Source organism: Gigantopelta aegis, chromosome 11 (assembly GCF_016097555.1).
Source record: "Gigantopelta aegis isolate Gae_Host chromosome 11, Gae_host_genome, whole genome shotgun sequence".
Taxonomy (NCBI): domain Eukaryota; kingdom Metazoa; phylum Mollusca; class Gastropoda; order Neomphalida; family Peltospiridae; genus Gigantopelta; species Gigantopelta aegis.
In genome coordinates this window covers 22,681,272-22,705,771 of record NC_054709.1, presented here as the reverse complement: position 1 = coordinate 22,705,771, position 24,500 = coordinate 22,681,272, and the positions used below count along the sequence as shown (strand labels likewise).

Here is a 24,500-nt window from a genome sequence, read left to right as displayed (position 1 = left end):
TCGTTCCAGCCAGTGCTCCACAACTGGTAACAATGGCTGTGGTATGTACTATCCTGTCTGGGATGGTGCATATAAAAGATCCCTTGCTGCTAATCGAAAAAGAATAGCCCATGAAGTGGCGGCAGCGAGTTTCCTCTTTCAATATCTGTGTGGTTTCTACATATAAATGTATAGACTGCTATTCCTGTGTATTTCCAATCGAAGGATTTGTATAGTAGATATGCATACATTTTGGCTTTCTTGTGAAAAATCAGAATACCCTGGAGTGCCGTACGAAATTTATGTAACTGGTTTGGAAATTACTTTATACCCAAACTCCTGTCATAAATTCAGTATGGCACTCCCGCTTCTGTATTGCCTCTGTCTTACTTGTAAATATATATGACGCTCGATGTGTGTCCTGTACACATAAAATAAGAAATAAAATTGCACAAAGCTGCCACCGACTGTGACAATAAAGTGGATTAAAATCTAGCATTTATTTCAATATGGTTCACTCCAGACTAATCTAGGATCGGTTCCTGTCAGTGGGCCCATTTCTCGTCCCAGCCAGTGCTCCACAACTAGTGTAACGAAGGCCGTGGTATGTACTATCCTTTCTGTGGGATGGTGCATATAAAAGATCCCTTGCTGCTAATCGAAAAAGAGTAGCCCATGAAGTGGCGACAGCGGGTTGCCTCCCTCAATATTTGTGTGGTCCTTAACCATATGTCCGACGTCATATAACCGTAAATAAAATGTGTTGGGTGCGTCGTTAAATAAACTATTTCTTTCCTTCAATATGATCTTACGTTTTGAAGGTAAATTTCACTCGGATCCTTTTAGAAGCTTAGTGCTGTTCTCATGGAAACGGTTATAATTGTTATGTTTTAAACTCTCTATTAACAGCAACGAGTCAACAACATGTAGCCGGGAAATGGGTTTGGCATTCTCGTAGAAATCTCAGGACACCAGCTTCGAACCTTAGTACCGTCTGTGGTTTCTGCTCCGCCAGCTGTGTCTTCTGTTTCGCCTGTCTGGACCAACGCATCATGTTTAGTCTATTCGACCGCGAGGTATACGTTAAAAAAGACGAGTTCGAGAAAGATAGCTGTAGATATATGCAATACATGTGTTTTGAAAAGGAAACGCAGGAGCCCATGTCTGGAGTAAGAAAATGCCATCAAGTCAAAGACAGGAAGAATTCCGACAGAGTTGTGCTGCCTGACATTCAGACAAACGGCCCTGCTGTGCCGGTCCATGAGAAACGCCGAAATACTACGGAAACAGGACTCGATGGTTCCATCGAGGACCTGGGATTCAACCAGTTGCCAAAATCTGTTTCGTTCGACAGCTTTCCGATGAAGTCGTCGATGAAGAAGCCTACAGCACGCCCGCGCATTCTGTCTCTGTATTGGGCGGACGAGACGTTACAGCACGAGTTGGAGAATATCCGCTACATCAAACGCCGGCGTAGCTCTTTACTCAGCCTGTCGTGTATATTGCCAAATTTGGGATTTCTGGCTAGAAATGGCTATAGCAGGTAAAATGAGATAAATATCTCAATACCTGTAACCATCCTTTAGAAATTATTAGTTTTTACCTAACTCACTATTTAATATTTGTTTCAATCAGTTCTATAATAATATAAAATAATAGCTGACAAAAAAAAAAGATTCACGACTTGCTTTACTTAGAAGGTTGTTCTTTTTGACACCCATAAACTAACATTTTCAGAAATGTCTTTCACTTTTATTACTAAAACTTGAAGAATTATTTGGGATATTGTCTTATATTCATAAAAATAGTCATCCATTTCTGTCAAAGAGGTAATAAACATGTTTGTCTATCGGTGAAAGAACAAAATAACTGTTTTGGAGAAAACATCGTGGGTTATAATAATTTATCATTTGGTTGTCGAGAAATGAGCTACCCCTTTTAATGGCTTTTTGTTTTTTAAAGGCAACATCCAAATCCATCTTTCCATCCTCGAACACCTTACAGATCTTACCCTTTTGGGAGCTGAGCTCATTTGGCTTCAACAAACTCGACGTTGCCATTTTTAGAATTGTTTTACCCTCCGTTGACAAAATCTTGGATCCGCCCCTGGTTTCATCAAGAAACATTCGTCAATTAATCATCCTAAGTAGAAACGTATTTGAGTGGGTGTTTGTTTTAAAAAAAATACACATATACGAGCATCAGTAAAACAGATATAACGTCTTGTTAGTTTTTATTATTGTAGCATATTTGATTGTGTTGTGCTTAAGTTATATATATTATCAACGTTCATCTGTTGTGAGGGCATGAAGAGAAGAGTGAAAGGTTTGCACTGATCCTCGCCATTTAAGAATATATTTTGCCTTGCTGTCATTATTTGAAACAAAGAGTTGAGTTTCGCTAATTAGGAACTTCTTGCTGTTACAAATATATGAAAACCAAATCGCGTATATCTTTCAGTCGAAATTCAGTATTTAAATATATATTTTATTATTTTGTCAGTTTATGAAAAGCAGTGAAATATACATGAGTAGAACTTCGTTTAACGTATTTCATTATGTTGTAATACATTTACATGTTGTCAGTATTTCCAGGAGTCCAACTTAAGTTATAAAGAAACAAGGGATCACACCCACACTAACAGCAAAGAATAACTGCAACAAAAACCTTCATACATAGTTACTTTGTTTTGTTTAGCGACACCAATGGAGCACGTTGATTTATTAATCATCGGCTACCGGATGTCCGGCATTTTGTAATTCTAACATATAGTCTTAGAGAGGAAACCCGCCACATTACTGACATTCGATCCCACATAAAATACTAGTACAGAAATTATGACGATATTCGTGAATTAACTTGGGTCTAAGGAAGCTCTTTTAACTCAACCATATGCATGGGGCCTACAATCTACGCGGTCGATCCCGCTTACGTGCATGAAACAGTGGGCAGACCTGGCACTGGCTAGTATGTATTGATGTATGAATATCTATATATTGTATGTATGTCGAGGTTGACTATTATATACATAGATATTAACGCACTGGCGCAGGGGATAATTAAATCCTTTCTGGCCTCAAAAATTGTCCCATGCCGTTGCTGGGACTCGAACCTGTGGCATCGATTCGCCCGCAAATTGCAAGACTAACCACGATACGTTCTGAGCTATTGAAGCTTCCATAAAAAGGAAGCTCTTTTAACTCAACCATATGCATGGGGCCTACAATCTACGCGGTCGATCCCGCTTACGTGCATGAAACAGTGGGCAGACCTGGCACTGGCTAGTATGTATTGATGTATGAATATCTATATATTGTATGTATGTCGAGGTTGACTATTATATACATAGATATTAACGCACTGGCGCAGGGGATAATTAAATCCTTTCTGGCCTCAAAAATTGTCCCATGCCGTTGCTGGGACTCGAACCTGTGGCATCGATTCGCCCGCAAATTGCAAGACTAACCACGATACGTTCTGAGCTATCGAAGCTTCCATAAAAAGGAAGCTCTTTTAACTCAACCGTATGCATGGGGCCTACAATCTACGCGGTCGATCCCGCTTACGTGCATGAAACAGTGGGCAGACCTGGCACTGGCTAGTATGTATTGATGTATGAATATCTATATATTGTATGTATGTCGAGGTTGACTATTACATACATAGATATTAACGCACTGGCGCAGGGGATAATTAAATCCTTTCTGGCCTCACAAATACATATGTACGTATGTATGTATCTGTGTATCTATGTGTGGATGTATTTATATTTGTACATTTCATTTGTCAATACATAACTGTTGTTTGTCGTTTCAATACATGTCTTGTCTGTATTGTTCTGTACTTATTTTCTAATAATGTTTTTCACTGTTTTTGTTTTCAATAAAAGCTGACTATTTAATGGTAAGAAGTAGTTTTTGAAACGGTCAAATAAACACTCTACTTTTGGGTATTTGGCCTTCAGGACGTTTACGAAATAGGTTACAAATTTAAAAAAAACTAAGAGATATTCACCTTTGCTGGTCAGTGAAAGCAGATTTTAATATGATCGTTACTTTTTGCTAGTATCAATAACTATTGTCGTCTGTCGTAATGTGTGGGTGGTTGGGGGTGGGTCGGATATACCTCACTCGGTAGCAGAAGAAAGTTTGTTTTGTTTATCAACACTACTAGAGCATATTGATTTGTTAATCACCGGCTATTGGATGTCAAACATTTGGTAATTTTGACATATAGTCTTAAGTTGTATTCTAATCGGACGCGAGCGATTATTTTAGAAATCATTGCTTTCAATTGCCGTATCCTAACCGCACGCGTGCGACGCGTCGCTAAAGCAGTTAGGATGCGGCAATGGAAAGCAATGATTTCTAAAATAATCGCTCGCATCGCTCTGTGGTTTGCGGCCGGTTAGGATAGAACTTCAGATAGGAAGCCCACTTCATTTTCCATTAGTATCAAGGGATCTTTTATATGCACCGTCCCACAGACAGGATAGCACATACCATGACCCTTGATATACCAGTCGTGGTCCACTGGCTGGAGCAAGAAATAGCCCAAATGGGCCTACGGGCGGGGATCGCTTTACGACTGGGTTACGTCCCTTCCCACTCGGTAGTAGATCGCTCACCTGAGGTTCCGTGGGTCGGAAAATCAACTACACTTACTCGATTCGCTTATCACCCGTTTCAACTAGTGTCGCAGCACTGGCATGAAAACAACACTAATATGAGCAGAAATATCCAAACTACAAAATTTAGAAATAGTAACGTGCATTCCAAAACCAAATAAACAAAAAGAATATGTTAAAATTGAAGACCTTTGACTTCACTAAATTGTGTTCACAACAAGCCCTCAGGTTGTATAGCTAGATAAAGCAAGTTCGTGACGAAAACAAATACATACTGATCAGTCCGGTTTTATTAAAGCGACATACCCTAGTTTTTAAACACTAAGACATATGTTTGACTATTATAGCCGTTTTTAATAACTGAAATCATACTTTACTTAGATTTTATGGTTTAGATTATCAATGTCCGTACATTCAAAGTGTTTTTGGTTATACTGGTATTTTAATACCACAAAATGCATTTCTTATATTTATAAAAACGCACGTGCGTCTGAGAAGTAACAATTATGGAGTCGAATTTTAGTCTATATTTAGAGGGTATTTTACCATTTCAAAGTAACAGACTCATGTTTCACTCACTTGTAACTTTATCCAAATATGTTTGATGATTAACTAAACTTAGTGTTAATTTTCACGGGTTGAAACTATGGTCTGTCCCTTTAAGGGCAGATATATTGGAGAAAATGTTAGATTAATATACGACATTATAAACTATACAAAAGTAAATAACATCTCCGGATTATTATTACTATGTCATGGTAATTAATGGAAAAGGTGTTGAACATATTTATTTGTAAAATCTCTTTTATGAATTCGATTAAAACGTTTAACCTTCATAGAAATTCAGTCAAGTGAGTTACAGAATAATTTTTTTTATCAGAATCCTTCCAATTTGAAAGAAGCTGTAGACAATCGACCGCTGTCACCATACATTTTTTTTTATCAGAATCCTTCCAACTTGAAAGAAGCTGTAGACAATCGACCGCTGTCACCATACATTTTTTTATCAGAATCCTTTCAATTTGAAAGAAGCTATAGACAATCGAACGCTGTCACCATACAGTTTTGTCAGAATCCTTCCAATTTGAAAGAAGCCGTAGACAATCGACCGCTGTCACCATACATTTTTTATCAGAATCCTTCCAATTTGAAAGAAGCCGTAGACAATCGACCGCTGTCACCATACATTTTTGTCAGAATCCTTCCAATTTGAAAGAAGCCGTAGACAATCGACCGCTGTCACCATACATTTTTGTCAGAATCCTTCCAATTTAAAAGAAGCCGTAGACAATCGACCGCTGTCACCATACAGTTTTGTTATAGGTGCAGAAATTCTTGTAATTCTAGTGCGTAAGGATTAATAATTTGTTATATACAATTTGGATATTGTTATAAATAAGTTTATTCGGTTTATTTAATTTATTTTCTGAAGGATAGAAACAGCTGTGGCCGATAGGTCATTACTATGTAACATTACTTTATATAAACATGGAGGTCGTTGTCTCTGACCATAATCCGGATTAAATATTTAATAACGTTTCTTTTTCAGAATACAGTGTCTGTATATTCCATGGTTTTGTTTTAGCTTTCTAATGGTTGTAGGTAACCCAAACTGGATTTGGCCTCCCAATAACTGTGTACGAATGAAACACACACACACACACACACACACACACACACACACACACAGACAGATACATATATACATATATACATATATATATATATTTGGAAATAAAATGAAGTTTGACCTGGTACAAACACTAGGACGATCAGAAAAAACCTATTCAACCACTGATAATTTATATAGAAAAAAACATGTATTTAATTAGCCAGCAACATCTTAACAATGGTCCCTGCGCGTGCTGTAACCTCACCGTGGTGCAGGAGTGTAACATTCTCTTTGAGAATGGCCAATACAGCACAAATTGAAATTTTTAGTAAAAGTCCGTATCTATCTGTGATATTTGTATTTTTGCACAGTTCTTTACACTGTTTTTATTTAAATCTTGAATTTATATATTGATGTTGATCATCACCTTATTTGTTTACATTACATAGTGTAACACCCAATAGCCGATATATTTTTCGTGCTGGGGTGTCTTTAAACATTCATTCATTCTTAACAATGGCAACAAACTCAGGACAGTTCCTTTAAATTAATATTAAATACAACAGTTTAACGGGACATACTAGTACTATAATCAATGTCTTTAGTTTAAACAACATTTATTATTTATTTCTGCAAATCAGATACAGCGGTTTTAGGTTTGGGATTGGCCAACAGGATAATGGCAAAATATAATTCCATTTTTGCCTTAATAAGCAAACACTGACAAATTATTATCATCAATTTTAAGTTCAGTCTAATAGTCTAATTGAACGTCAAACATATGATCATTCTGGCAATGTTTTTAGAGGAAACCCGCTGTCGCCATATAGGCTACTCTTTTACAACAGGCAGTAAGGGATCTTTTTTATGCGCTTCCCACAGGCAGGATAGCACAAACCATGGCCTTTGTTGAACCAGTTATGGATCACTGGTCGGTGCAGGTGGTTTACATCTACCCACTGAGCCTTGCGGAGCACTCATTCAGGGTTTGGGGTCGGTATCTGGATTAAAAATCCCATGCCTCGACTGGGATCCGAACCCAGTACCTACTAGCCTGTAGACCGATGGCCTAATCACGACGTCATCGAGGCCGGTCCAGTCTGATAGAGACTACATATATTTACATCAATAAAATCCCAGGATGATTGTTTGGAGCCGCCTTTTCAGAAATCTCTTCTTATACATTTTTCAACATTCTTCAACAGACCGCAGAGGATAACTCGTGAGGAACTGACAGGCTAGTATTATTTCTGTAAATCGAATTTAAGTAGTAACACAGTGTAGTTTTTCCTTGGTACACAGTGGAGCTTTTCCTTGTGTTGTTTTACCGGAATGTTAAATGAATAGCAGAAGTTGGCAATGTAGTTTCTATTTTCTTTCCATCATGAAACATTGTTTACTAGTTAACAACATGGTAATACAGATACTATATATAGGTCTCAGATCTTGTGTGCATGACACACAGGTCTCCTGATAGAGTTGACATTCTGACTGAAAACAATAAGCGTCCTCCTTGCGTTCCCCTGGATCTGGTTTTCATGGACAAATATCATACTAAACACGTATCCATGTAATATGTAGTTGTCATGGTGTAGTCGTTAAGGCGCCTGCAATACCCAATACAATAATTAAACTGCATTGTGTCTCTGATTGCTCGTTACATATTTAATTAGTGCTTGTCACTGTGTGATTGGCAGGTCTCTAAGTACAGTACAGTATAGTACAGTACAGTACAGTACAGTACAGTACAGTACAGAACTGTATTCACTCAACAACATCGGTGTTATATTTGAGATGGTTTACAAACATTTCGGCAGCAACTATACTTCTTAAAATAATAATACAATAAAACATTCAAATAACAAAATAAATAAAGTTACAACACATAGTTAATCACTTTCACACATGTACACAATAATATGCATATAATCAAACTTACAAAGAAGTAACTTATGAAAGATAAATATTTTTAAACACGTCGTTAATCAAATTAATAAATATACATAATTTCTTTATATTTGATATTTTGGGGGAGTTAAATAGCTGACCTAATTTAAAGGTACTGGGTCTAATATAAAAGTATTATTTAGATATGTATTTCTTTCATTAGTAAAATGGGGACACTGAAATAAACAATGGATCTCACCATCTAGTGCAATGTTACAGAGAGGAGATATGGTTTCAATATTTTGCCATCTGCCTTTTTCAATCGGTAGATAACGATTGCTAGTCCCGAAGCGGCTAAAACAATGATGGCTAATTCTCAAGTGACTAAAAATAATGCGAAGTACATAAAGTAGTTTTCACATTCATCTTTTTAAAAAGTATTCTATAGGTAATGCATTTTGGATAAGAGTTTAAGTTATCATGCCAAGCTTGTAGGTATTGATCTCTTAGTCGTTCATAAACTGTACGAATAAAAGCTTTTTTATTTAAAATGTTTTGGTTTAACCAGTAATTACTTAAACCTAGTTTATTTAGAGCATAATGTATATGTATCAACCAGTTAAACCTATAAGCATACTGAACCTTTCACGTATCATGATTTTATACAGTATAACTGATATTTTGGATGCCTTTCCGGTGATCAACGTGGCCAAACATTTAGTATTCTATTTTTTATCTTTATATCTAATGGAAAAGCTCCTAATTATCCGTAAGCCATGGGCAGTGGTGTACTCTTTCTTAGCCTCAATATATCTCTTTAAACATTAACTGTATTTGTTCAATAATTTGATTATTACCAAAGCCCCAAATTTCCGAAGAATATAAAAAGATAGGGACAATAGTGCTTTCAAAAATTCGTAATGGAATATCTATAAGTAAATTTTGATTCCTGGTTCTAATATTTAGTAAAGTAAATCCTTGTTTACCCTGCGCAACAAGAGCCTTTGTTTTTGATTGGACAAACGATCGAGTTCTTGTAGATAGGATTCCCGGGTATCAACAATATCTAATTGTATATCTTTCATGTAGAAACACATTCCGTCCTGAGGTACGCCATTTTTACATTTAAAAAATAGGCAAACTATTCGTTATTGTGACTATCACATGATTTGATTCCTTGATACATTTTGTAAACAATTCTAAGAAATTTACCCTTTACATCTAGAGTTAACATCGTTTGCTACACACTTGTTCGCCAAACCTTGTCAAAAGCTTTAGAGAAATCGACAAAAGCACAATATAGATTTTTTTTCTTCCGTTGCTTTAAGACATCATGTAGAGCATATAAGGAAAAACGTATGGCCATTTGTACTATAATATTTTCGAAGTAGATACCAGTGGTAAAGAGATCGCCTGATGTGCGGTCAGTCTAGACTCGATCCCAGTCGGCGGGTCCCTTGGGCTATTTCTCGTTCCAGCCAGTGCACCCTGAATGCTATATCAAATACCGCGGTATGTGCTATCCTCTGTCGAATGGCGCATATAAAATATCCATTCCTACCAATCGAACAATGTAGTGGGTTTCATCTAGACTGTATATATCAAAAGTATACAATGTTTGACATCCAGTAGGCAATAATGAATAAATCATTGTGCTCTGGACTTTAACCTTTAACTTTATAAATTTAGAATTAAATACTTAGTGTGTGGTATCCAGTGGCTTTACGGACTCCCGCTAAGGACCGTTCAAAGATGATGTATCTCGGAATAGCCTCATGGCGACCACCAAGCTCAGTTTACGTTTTATCGATCGATAACTGTATGTTCGTGAGGAAATATAAATGTAGCTGCAATATAAACCGAAGACTGGGGTACTTTTCTGTTTCACTATGAAGGTAAATGATATCCCTCGAAGGAGACGTAAATTTGTCTAAAATTGGTTTCAGGAAATATTCTGATGTCAATTACACATTTTGAAACTCTTTTTTTTTCATTTGTGAAAATCAAATTTAGATGCGCTTAAATGTCGTTAATAATAATAATAATAATAATAATAATAATAATTATTATTATTATTATTATTATTATTATTATAAATATTACTGTAATTTTCTCTCGTATGTACGTATGCATGTATGTATTGACAAAACTAATCGATTACGACTTGATAATAGCACGATTACGAGAGACAGACAGACAGATATACAGACAGACAAAGAGACAGACGGAGACAGAGAGACAGAGAGAAAAAGAAAGATATGTTTTATTTAACGACACACTCAAAACATTGTATTTACGGTTATATGGCGTCAGGCATATGGTTAAGGGCCACACAGATATTGAGAGAGGAAACCTGCTGTCGCCACTTCATGGGCTACTTTTTTCGATTAGCAGCAATGGATCTTTTATATGCACCATCCCACAAACAGGGTAGTACATACCACGGCCTTTGATATACCAGTCGTGGTGCACTGGCTGGAACGAGAAATACCCCATTGGGCCCACCGACGGGGATCGATTCCACACCGACCGCGTATCGATCGAGCGCTGTACCACTGGGCTACGTATCTCCCCCAAGAGAAAGAGAGAGAGAGAGAGAGAGAGAGAGAGAGAGAGAGAGAGAGAGAGAGAGAGAGAGAGAGAGAGAGAGAGAGAGAGAGAGACAGACAGACAGACAGAGACAGAGGGAGACAGAGACAGAGAGCAATACTCCCCGAGTGTCTTGTGATTTGATTTATCAGAACGATGTTTTATACATTTATCAACAAGTGCTGAGAGGGGGTTGGGGGGGGGGGGGGGATTCTTTTTATCATCTATTATAAAAAAATTCATTTGCGACAATTGTAAACAATGTCAGTAATGTGACTATATTTGGCAGCCGTAGACTCGTTAACTAGCAGAACAACAGTGGCGTGACGTCATTAATGATAGGTTTAGCGCTGAAACATACACAGTGACGTAACAAAAGAAGCGATATCTCTAGGAGAACATCGCAGGAGATATCGCAAATGATAGTGCCAGCGATATCTACTACAAAAGCCTTCGATGGATGATATTACCAGTGTTTTTCGGCATCGTCAATATCATATATTAGGAATAAAAAGTGTATTACGCGAACCTCTGGCTAGCATATTTTTGTAAGCTGTACAGCAACTTTAATTCCAGTCCGCCATTATTAGACGTTCAAATGACGTAAGAATATATGGCGCGGTGTCTTTTTGAATGAAATGACGTCAAACTCGAATGACGTAATTTTGGATGTCCTTACATCAAAATAAACTAGTGCATAACGTGTTTTTGTTTTCTGAACGCTGGACAGCTTTCAGTGTAAAATTGCTATTGAAATGTTTTTTATGTTATGGCTATGAATGCATACATTAATTATGGAGTGTCACCCATGTACGTTTCCTTAAATGTCAATAAACCTAGTGTCGTGACATCGATTAATTTACATCTACTTTGCAAAGTTATCAAATTCTTAAAGTATGTGATCTGAAAAATATCACATACTTTGATGCATTGAAAATGTAAGATATTATATTATATATATATATATATTATATATATATATATATATATATATATATATATATATATATATATATATATATATATGTGTGTGTGTGTGTGTGTGTGTGTGTGTGTGTGTGTGTGTGTGTGTGCGTGCGTGTGAAAATAATCGTGTCTTTATAGTAATTGAATAAAATTGCTGAGAAATACATTTGTGGACAATTGTTATTACCTTTTTCTGCTTGAAATGTGACTTTTTACTTTAAAGTTCTAGTGTTGTCGTTAAACAAAACTTTACCATTTCGATAAGTTCAGTAAGTGGTGTAATGTCTCTTACTGTGGCAATTTGTCAATATTAACCTGCTAATTTTAAACTACTTTTGTATCTACTACAGATCCTGATTATAATGATAAAATGGTATTAATAAGAATTGTTTGTCTTTGTTTTAATTTATCGATGTATAAGAGTCACACCTTGTATAAAATCGTGACTCTTATATATCGATAAATTCACAACAAAATGACAACACAATTCTTATAATCACAAACAGCAAAACGTATTTAGTTAAAGCTACATATAGTTCATATACCAGTTGCTAACGTTCTTATCATAATCTGTTTTACGTAATGACCTCCCATTTGACGTGATGACGTCATTTTCTGAGGAGTTTTGTTTTAAATATTTCACTACGCTATGCAATTTTATGCAGTTTGTGACAGTTGTACATGGATAAATTCATTAACAAAATGAAAAAAACCCACAGTTTTAATATAATTACAAACACAGTAGCGTGTGCAGAACCCTCCACTCCTCCCCTTCATCAAGCAAATATTCTTACGGGCGCAGGAAGGTGCCAACAAATGGAAGGGGCACACACACACACACACACATATATATATACATACATACATACATACATACATAGCCACTGGCTTAGGAAGGTACCAAAAAGTGAGGGGCACACTTTTATATTTACACACTTTTACACTATTATAAAGCAAAATATCTGAAAAATGAGGGGCACATGCCCCCCTTGCCCACCCCCACCCCCGCTTCCTAAGCCAGTGCATACATACATACAAACATACATAGGCCTACATACATACACATGCATACATACATACATATATATATATATATATATATATATATATATATATATAAACATACATATCGATGTATATATAAACCACTACTGGATCACGAAAAGTGGGGGTACATACCCCCCGTGTCCTACGCCAATGTTCTTTTCTTTTTCAATACTGTTTCCTGGAAACAGTATCTTATCCATTTATAAATTTCGTTAGCCACAGTTTAGCCCCCCCCCCCCCCCCCCCCCCCCCCCCCCCCCCCCCCCTTCTAAAATTAATGCACAAGCGCCTGGACACATCATAAGTATAGGATAATAAACAAGTTTCCAGATATTATCAAATTTACGTCCCGAGTGAAATAATTTTCAGTTTTCACGAGCTTTAGCGAGGGATATAAATTTAATAATAACTGGTACCCAATTGTTATTCTATTTATTACATGAGCTATTTTTTTCTCAACCTTTATTTTCGACAGACAACAGACAGACACGTACATATATAGAAACGATATAAACCACTTTACGCACTGTTCTGATTATTGCTATAACTCTGTTATTTAATCACGTTCATAGATAATTTTAAAAAACAAAGTTCTCTTTATTCTGGAACAAAATCTATAATGAATTGCATTAAAGGGACATTCCTGAGTTTGCTGCATTGTAAGATGTTTTCGACTAACAAAATATTTCTATGATTAAACTATATTTTCTTCTTTAGGATATTATATTCAATGTGTTTCTGGTGGTCTTAATATTTCTAAGAAGCCCAAACTGAAAATATTTTAAGAAATAAAATGAAATTTACCCTATTACAAATATTAGAACGATCAGAAACACGTTTAATATACAACCACTTATATTTTATGCAAAAAAATATATATATTTGATATGTAATAACAATCATTAAAAAGTCTCTTTTAGTCGATAACATCTTAAACATTGCAACAAACTCAGGAATGTCCCTTTAAAATGACATTTTGTTATAACTTTAACACAAAAAACAGACAACACGTAAACGCAAAGTCTTTAAACTACATGACGTCATTTTGCGTGTTTGCCAAATCTAGATGACGTCATATTCAGTACCGAGAAGGTCATTGGTTTGTAAAATCCAATAGTATTGTTCGTTAGACCAATGCATGATAATTTCTCAGTGAGAAATTATGATTCCCCCCCTCCCCCTCCCCTCGTTATGAGTGCCTGATGGGTAATAAACATAAATCATCTTCTAGTGTCCTTTCCATGATCTGTTTTACATAATGACGTCCCAGCTGGCGTAATGACGTCATTTTATGAGGTTGTACCACACTTTGGCGCAGTCCCTTTGATTTTGCCGTGGTGTATCCCATAGTTAGACCACGGGCATGTCTGACCTAAATGTTAGTGATTGCTAAATGGCTGAAGAAAGGTATTAAATAGTGTCGCTTCATTTCCCATAACATTACTGATCAGCGGTAACATTTAAGAAGGGCACCTCTAGTATTGAGGGAGTTAGCAGCGTTAAAAACGACTTTTATAGCAAGGGCTGCGGAGTAGGGGCTGCAGAGGTTATGGCACACCACCAATTGTTCCCTGTTACTCTGTTTAGAAGACAGTTCTGGCCCACAAATACATGTATCTGGACATTCCCTCGACTCCGCCCCATTTTCAAATATACTCCGTGGACCCTGTGTAAGTTTTGAAAGGTACGCACACCCCTAACTTCCTTTTATTATATAGATAGATAGATAGATAGATAGATAGATAGATATTCGTCTGTCGCTTCATAACACGACTCAAAGACTGACTGGGTGCCCACCCCACGTATGGGTAGCCTACCCCTCAATATAAAAGCATGGCCAAGCTAGTGCAAAAGTTCACCAACATGTATATTATCTACATGGTAATTATCAAGCTGAACAAGATATTACGGTCCCTACTAAAACCAATAAATGCATTGTATTCACCTGCTACATTAAAACGATTTCCGGGTCACTTCAAGTTTCCACGCCTGTAATGTCATCTAAGTCGTCATCTTAATGAATTAGCTTCCCAACATGTTTCCCCATATAGGCTAATCGAAACAGGTACATGTAGTCCAAGGCGGACACAAATCAATTGCAAAAACTAAAACATTTGCTGGAGGTTGAAGCAAGGCGAAATGTGCCCGCTAAAATTAAATTATAAAACGTCTTTATGACTATGGTGACGTCATGGAGGCGTGGCAGAAGGTAGTTACCTCATCCATCACTCGAGATTCGTCTAGTTAAACCACGGTTATTGCGGCCGTTGAGTGACGGGTTATAGACTACCTAGTGTGTTTAAGCTACTGAAAACATTAAAGAGCTCAATAACCTTGGTGAATATTTAATTCGGGCAAACAATTTAAGAAATAATTTGATTTAATCTAGTTTTATATTGTATAGTTATATTTGTATTGTGCTTTTGACATTTACCATATTATGTAAAAATCACTTCCAGCATTATACTGTACATATTGTATATATACATGTATTTATTATATATGCTGATGAGTTGTAAAACTTAAAGCAATAAATAAACTTGTAAACTTGAATAGATCTGGGGCTACGCCCTTAATCATTACACACATTACTCAACGGCCGCAATAACCGTGGTCTAACTAGACGAATCTCTCGTAAAAGGATGAGGTAACTATAACATTCAGTTTTCCTTCGACGTCGTCCAATCAGAATTTAGGAAATCGTATAAACTCGGAAATTTTGTAATTATATAGAAATATAAATGTATAATTAATATGTTTGTCTCAATGACGTCAGGATGACGTGACGTCATCTTATTATTCATTTTGAAAAAAGAAACATGAAAAAACTCAACTGTTGGTGGTGTCTTTTTGATATAATAGTTGTTATACTGCACACTAAATGACTCCGCATAGAAAGTCATACAAAAATGTTCAAGGCTATGGAATTTACAATTTGAATTAGAAGAGAACTAAAACAAACAGTAATGCATCATAACGACTAAATTTACAATTAGAATTAAACAAACAATTGTTTGCGTCAGGCCTAGATATGAAATGAATTAATCGCAAATAGAACGGGCAGCCAAAACCACAAAATAAATTATATATTTGGACTCTATTTCAGTCTTTAACCCAGAATTGCCGTTTCAGCAGCAATTTGATGCATGGTTGCCAGGGTTAGTTGTAACTGCAAGCTAACAGGTAGATCCAGAGATATTAGGTTAAATTTCAAGTAAGACTAAAACATAGATGGGTTAAATCAAAATACATAATTTATAATTAAATACGTTTATACAGATATTAAACATCAGAGGATAACTAAAATCAGATAAACCTATAAACGACAACATACGTATAAACTACATAAATATACATACGATGACTTAATAACACACACGTCCTGCCAGAGATGAAGTTAAAACAGAGCTAGACTTACTGTACAATGTAGACAACATTACAAATATACACTATAATGTAATAATACTAGTAGTTAAAACAAGAGAAGAACAAATTATGTCAGAATGTAGTAATAATAAAAAAAAAAAAATTAAAAATATTTTCTTCAATGACCCTTGCAAAGGCCAGTACCGCTTTATCAATTGCTGATTTAGTTTGTTTTGGTGGATTTAAGACATTCTCGACGTACGTTTTATATTAAAAGAGTTGACCGTGGTTTTTAACATCGTCCAAAATATATCATGGTTTTTGCATTTCAAAAAGAAAATGAGAAACATCTTCTACTTTCCACATTTACTACACTTAGGCGAGTGTACCAACTTCTATTTATATCTGGTAGACGCCAGATCTGTCGACACACCAATTCTCATACATACATAGTATTTTTTGAGTTCTAATATCGGTGAATGTCGGCCCAGGAACATTTACAACAGACCTAAAGATATGTTCAACAAGCTTCTTTTTTTTTCTCTTTTTTTTAAATTTATTTCCCCAGATCATTTTGGCAAAGTCAAGGTTGGGGTGCCTTACCTCAATTCCTTACAGAATTTATATGCATAGAAAATATTCAAATATATTCAACATATGCACACATTTAAATAGGTATACAGTTTGTTTAATTGTACAGTACATTCATTTTTTTTCTTTTAACCATCTTCATTGAATAAATATAATATTTAACATTAATTATTAACCAGTTTATATTTTTTGCCTTTTTATCATCTATCATACCAAAAATAACTATATTTTTAGTAAATGAAATGAGAATTCCAGTTTTTATAAATATCCATTTTTCTACATTTTCCCAAAGTTCTCGGACTTTGTCACAATCGTAAAACAGGTGTTGTAGCGTTTCTGGGAGTTCAACAAGCTTATTGTTATGTGTGAGGAGTAACAGTATTTTTAAATATGATAAAACTGTTTTGAAATGGGAAATGTTAACCTGGCATTTTTCTGCCCACTCTTGAAGGTTATTTAGGTCATTTTGAATGACCTGATTCATTCAAGGTATTTTGCAACCTGCCCGCCAAAAGGTAGTATCGTCTGCAAATAGACCTATATTAATAGGATGTTTTGTTTTATGGACTTGATCTTGTTTAAGTATATAATAACTTAAATCGTTTATAAAAATATTAAAAAGAGTGGGAGCAACATTGTATTACAGAACCCTGTAGAACACCGTTATTTAGTTCATTTTTATAAAGGCCCATTAATGTTGACATAAAAAGGCCTATTATTAAGAAATGTGTCAATAAAGTTGAACATTTTATGCCATTTTGATATATTTTGATATGCCTCCACACCATATCATATGCTTTCTCAATATCTACGAATAAACCGATCACGTTTTTTCCTTTGTAAGATGCCTTGTTGATATGAGTTTGCAACCTCACCAAATGATCAATAGTGGAGTAATGTTTTCTGAAGCCACTCTGAAAATTATTAATAACATTATGGAAAGAAAGAAAGAAATGTTTTATTTAACGACGCACTCAACACATTTTATTTACGGTTATATGGCGTCAGGCATATGGTTAAGGACCACACAGATTTTGAGAGGAAACCCGCTGTAGCCACTACATGGGCTACTCTTTCCGATTAGCAGCAAGGGATCTTTTATTTGCGCTTCCCACAGACAGGATATCACAAACCATGGCCTTTGTTGAACCAGTTATGGATCACTGGTCGGTGCAAGTGGTTTACACCTACCCATTGAGCCTTGCGGAGCACTCACTCAGGGTTTGGTATCGGTATCTGGATTCAAAATCCCATGTCTCGACTGGGATCCGAACCCAGTACTTACGTATTAAATACATTTGTTTGTTTGGAACATCAGTGTCTGTATATTCAGTGTTTTTCTGGTCGTCTTAATATTTATAAGAAGCCCAAACTGGATTTTGTCTTCAAATAATTTCGTACGTACGAAAAAATCTTTTTTAGGAAATAAAATGAAATTTAATCTAGTACAAATACGAGAGCGATCTAAAACACGTGCAGAAAAATATATTTGATATGTACTTATAGTCGTAAAAACGTCTCTGTTAGTCGATAACATCTTTAAAATTGCAGCAAACTCAGGAATGTCCCTTTAAGAAATGTTAGAAATGATAGTTTTTAGCCCAACGTATTTTATGAGAAATTTCAAACTTAATAGATTTAAATTATTTAAATAAAGACTCATCCCAGGGGAAGTAAATATTAGGTCTAAACAAGTTGTGGCTCCATTGATTTCAGAACAAAAGGATTGTTTGTGTAAATTCAATGACACCCATGTCGCGTATGAAAGCAAATGTTCATTCACGTATAATAAAATATTCTTTGCATGTATACACTTTACGGCAATCTGATTGGTTGAGAGGTGTTTACTTTTTTTTGCGTTCATATATTGATGAACCACGAACAAATTTAGCCCATGCAACCCCACCCCACCCCACCCCACCCCATCCCCGTCTAACTCGTACTACTGTTCTGCAACTAGCCGGATTATTCAGGCAACCGTATTTAGATAAAAGACAACGTACGTGAAAGACACAGGGTCTGGACGTAGCCCAGTGATACAGCGTTCGCTCGATGCGCGGTCAGTGTGGGATCGATCCCCGTCGGTGGGCTCATTGGGCTATTTCTCGTTCTAGCCAGTACACCATGACTGGTATATCAAAGGCCGTAGTATGTACTACCCTGTATATGGGATGGTGCATATAAAAGATCCCTTGTTGCTAATCGAAAAGAGTAGCCCATGAAGTGGTGACAGCGGGTTTCCTCTTTCAGTATCTGTGTGGTCCTTAACCATATGTCTGACGCCATATAACCGTAAATAAAATGTGTTCAGTGCGTCGTTAAATAAAACATTTCTTTCTGGTGAAAGACACAAACGCAATAATATTGTGACACAAGTACCACGAAATAGTACATATACCACGTGATAGTACAGATACCACGTGTTAGTACATATACCACGAAATAGTACATATAACACGTGATAGTATAGATACCACGAAATAGTACATATACCACGTGATAGTACAGATACCACGTGTTAGTACATATACCACGAAATAGTACATATACCACGTGATAGTACATATACCACGTGATAGTACAGATACCACGAAATAGTACATATACCACGAAATAGTACATATACCACGTGATAGTACAGATACCACGTGTTAGTACAGATACCACGAAATAGTACATATACCACGTGATAGTACAGATACCACGTGATAGTACAGATACCACGTGATAGTACATATACCACGAAATAGTACATATACCACGTGATAGTATAGATACCACGAAATAGTACATATACCACATGATAGTACAGATACCACGTGTTAGTACAGATACCACGAAATGGTACATATACCACGTGATAGTACATATACCACGTGATAGTACAGATACCACGTGATAGTACAGATACCAAGAAATAGTGCATATACCACGAAATAGTACATATACCACGTAATAGTACAGATACCACAACATAGTACATGTACCACGAAATAGTACAGATACCACAAAATAGTACATATACCACAAAATAGTACATATACCACGTGATAGTACAGATATCACATGATAGTACAGATACCACGAAAGAGTACATATACCACGAGATAGTACATATACCACGTGATAGTACATATACCACGAAATAGTACAGATACCACGTGATAGTACAGATACCACGAAATAGTACATATACCACGTGATAGTACATATACCACGTGATAGTACATATACCACGAACTAGTACATATACCACGTGATAGTACAGAGACCACGTGATAGTACAGATACCACGAAATAGTACAGATACCACGAAATAGTACATATACCACGTGATAGTACAGATACCACGTGATAGAACAGATACCACGAAATAGTACATATACCACAAATAGTACATATACCACGTAATAGTACATATACCACGTGATAGTACATATACCACGTAATAGTACAGATATCACGAAATAGTACATATACCACGAAATAGTACATATACCACGTGATAGTACATATACCACGAAATAGTACAGATACCACGTGATAGTAGAGATACCACGTGATAGTAGAGATACCACGTGATAGTACATATACCACGAAATAGTACATATACCACGTGATAGTACAGATACCACGTGATAGAAATACCACGTGATAGTACAGATACCACGAAATAGTACATATACCACGTGATAATACAGATACCACGTGATAGTACAGATACCACGTGATAGTACAAATACCATGAAATAGTACAGATACCACGAAATAGTACAGATACCACGAAATAGTACATATACCTCGTGATAGTACATATACCACGTGATAGTACAGATACCACGTGATAGTACATATACCACGTGATAGTATAGATACCACGTAATAGTACACTTTTTATATACGATAATTTAAAGAATTTTTTTATAGCAGAGTATACATGCATACTCACTGACAAACACCCCACCTCATCAATAATGAAATGAGACTCGGTCGGTGGCCAAAGAAATATTGGAAACTTCACGTCTGAAACTTACTTGTAAGAGTTGTTCTCCAACTGTTGACGAACATTAAACAGTTCCCCCAACAGTGTAAATTATTTTCATATACTTACCTTTCTGACACCCAATGGCCGATGTGTATTTTTGTGCTGGGATGTCGTCATTCATTCATCCATTCATTCATTCATTCATTCATTTCAACAGTGTAAATATTTGACACGTTCCCTCGATTCACATTCATAAAATATAAACTGAACACGAATCGGACAATTCGAGTAGGGAACAGATATTGGTTTAACAGTACTCTCAAAATGTTTTTTTTTTTTTATCTAAAACATTTTGATTGAAGCAGATGTTTAATTAACCAATTTGAGGTTGCGATCCGCATGCAATTCCCCAACCGTGCGAATGCGTGGGTACCAGGGGATGCGCACGTGCTCGCAATATGCTCACTTGACACGCCGTTATAGAAATAGGTCTAAATCCGCAGACATTTCATACATTGTTATTTTCGTGTTTTTATTCAATTAAGAATCAAACACGCTGTCCTGGGCACACACCTCGGCTATCTGGACTGTCTTTCCATGACTGAAGGATAGTTGTTAGTGGGTAGTGAGACAGAAGTCAGTGTACTGGTCTTACATCTACTTATTATTAAGTCGTTAAACTCGCTCTGGGTGGGAGCCGGTACCGGGCTGTGAACCCAGTACCTACCAGCTTTAAGTCCGATGGCTTGACCACTACACCACATAGATCGGTACCGTAGACAGACCATTACACGTGCGTGGTATAGCTGCGACTGTGCTCCATTACGTGTGGATTAGTTTCCCTTGGGAGTGGCAGTCCTCCGACACAGGGTTCAACAGGGATTTAGCGTCCTCTGTAAAGTATCTCCTATACAGTGGCGGTCCTTCTATAGACGAGGCACCTGATGGATTCATCGAAGCAATCACTATTTCACCAAAATGCTTTTTCGGCTATTTCGAGATATGATTTTGATTACGGAAAACAGTTTTGTTGAATTGAAATACTTTCAGAGCAAATCTACGCCATATTTCTTGTATGCCGAGTTGAGCTCCTACCTCAAAAACATTTTTTTTAAATTGAAAAAGCTTAGTACGTTTCGCTGAAAGCAAGCCGCGTCATGTCTACGCCACAGTCTGTCTGGCTCTCCAGTACAACTCGACTCTTTTGAAAGTTTAACTACGAGTCGTCTTTGTTATTACACACAGACTCATGGGAGACTAGGCTACGCTCTGTGAACATGCAGGCAAACTTTATTATATATGCAAAATCAAACACTGAACACGTACACCTTTGACACCGCCCCTAATCGTAGATTCGAGAGATTGATAGGGAAGTACGGATGTGTTACAGAGAGAGAGAGAGAGGGGTTTACGCGACATTGCGATCCACGAGTCTTCATCAGACAGGACTAATGCCGTCCAGAGCGTGAACACGTGCATGTGAAGATCGACGCTTGTTGACCATTATACCTGGATGTGTCACCTGCATGCAATATTACAGGTAAGTGGAAGGCGCGAGTGTGTGTTAAGTCTCACCTATTTTGACCATGTTACCGCGTGATCTAGTTTTGTGGAGGGCCGCCAGGTATCCGTATCTTTAAACAAACAGACTCAAATTCGGACTCAAATTATATGATAACATCTCAACACCGAAAACAAATTTATCACATTAATATAATACGAATAATATGTATGTACGTGCGTGCGTGCGTGTGTTTGTCCGTTAGATCAGTGGATAATGTGTTTTACGTAATGTGTGTGTGTGTGTATGTCTGTGTGTGTGTGTGTGTGTGTCTATGTCTCTCTGTGTGTGCGTGCGTGTGTGCATGTGTATGTGTGTGTATGTGTGTGTGTGTCTATGTATGTGCGTGCGTATGTGTGTGTTCATGTGCGTGTGTGCGCGCGCGCGTGCGAGTGTTTATGATACTCGGGGAAAACAATTATGCCTTGTGTCTGCACATTAGAATTATGTTATGCCACGAAGTGTAGAATTGAATATTTATTGATCAAATGCAAATATAAAAATAGCGAAACACGGCACATGCAATTGTTATAATGCACCTTTTATATCTGTCTCCAATCTAATCACTTATCAGTGTAATTTAGACATTAATTTTGTGATATCAGGGCATATTTAGCGGGGCAAGGGAGCTGTTTTCCCCAAGAAAAATACGAAAATGTATCCTTTTTAGTTTAAGGGAGCCCTTTCGTCAAGTTATAAAACTCTATATTAGTGTATTCTGGTTCACACCTCGTTTTCCCTACTGGATTTGATATTTGTCTGTCGCCTCATAACACAAATAAAAACCATATGGGTGTTCCCCAATATAAAATCCTGGTTATGTCAGTAGACCCCTCCACTATAGTTGTAAGCCAGGTGGTGATAAAATATCCATATTTACATGATCTAATCTGCCAGTTGTTATGTGGTCGGTCAAATGAGTGTGTTATTTCCGCTTATTTCAGTAGCCCACCTTACACAGATCATATTTATGATGGGTATGTTATGATGGTGACAAAGCGATGTGTCTGTTTTAGATAAACTGTGCGTGTCTGCATTGTCGAGTATCTACCTAAACAACACGGTTATCTCGATTTGAAATCCCCTCGGTGGAATGAAATAAATATTAAAGCTACTATCACCAATCTCTAATCTCTAATGTCATCTGTAGGTTGTGTGTGCATGCACGAGTGTGTGTGTGTGTGTGTGTGTGTGTGTGTGTGTGTGTGTGTGTGTGTGTGTGTGTGTTTTGTGTGTGCATGCACGTGTATGTGTGTTTTGTGTCCCCGTATCTCTCTCTCTCTCTCTCTCTCTCTCTCTCTCTCTCTCTCTCTCTCTCTCTCTCTCTCTCTCTCTCTCTCTCTCTCTCTCTCTGAGAGAGAGAGAGACTCAACATTGTTTTGATTCTCCAAAGGCCGGTTGTAGCCAGTGGTAAAGAGCAGTCGGTCTGGGATCGATCCCCATAGGCTATTTCTCGTTCCAGCCAGTGCACCAGGGCTGGTATATCAAAGGTATGCGATACTGATGTCTGTGGAATGGTGCAATTAAATAATCCTTTGCTACTAATTGAAAAAAAACAATTGCAGGTGTCCTCTTTAAGACTACATGAGAACATTTCCAAATGTTTGACAAATACATCAATGTGCTCTAGTGGTGTCGTACAACAAAACAAAGTTTAACTTTTAAATACAGATGTGCGACCACATGTGGATGCATTAACCACTACGCTACCCTTGCTGGTCATGAAGGCGTGTTTTCTATCAAGGAAACTAGATCGAAGAAGCGACAAAACCAAAATATATAGATAATGAGTTTGCTGCCGTGCCTTTTAACACATTCCGCTGCACATCACTGGCTATGCATGCTATATTGGGTGTATGACACCACAACCCAGACACGCATTGTTAGCTGAGCAGTCCATCGATTTACTACAGTAAAGCATAAAGAGCCGGAGTTATAAAGCGTGTTTTTTTTTTAATACAGGTGGGGTTTTTTTAATACAGGTGTTTAGGTAAATGTGCGTAGTTAGATTAAAACACGTTTTGTAAATTTGACACAGAAGGTGTATTAGCGGATTTCCAAGCTACTGCACTGATTCCAGGTGTAGGATTTTGTAAAAGGTGGCAACCACAAAATAGTAAAGTGGGAACTTTTGACTTTTTCGAAGATAACTGAGCCAATATATGAGAGAGAGAGAGAGAGAGAGAGAGAGAGAGAGAGAGAGAGAGAGAGAGAGAGAGATAGACATACAGACAGACAGAGATATACCAGTGACCAGTGCACCACGACTGGTATATCAAAGGCTGTGGTA

At 36.9% G+C, this 24,500-nt stretch overlaps 1 protein-coding gene across 1 annotated transcript in view; it reads left to right on the top strand.

Annotated features, from left to right (window-relative positions):
• The first annotated feature begins 21,997 nt into the window (after positions 1 to 21,997).
• Positions 21,998 to 24,500, top strand: part of LOC121385547 (guanine nucleotide-binding protein G(s) subunit alpha-like) — a 53,804-nt gene continuing 51,301 nt past the window's right edge. Inside the window, exon 1 of the mRNA XM_041516259.1 lies at positions 21,998 to 22,189. The gene's annotated coding sequence lies outside the window, so the exon portion shown is untranslated. The remainder of the gene's footprint in view (positions 22,190 to 24,500) is intronic.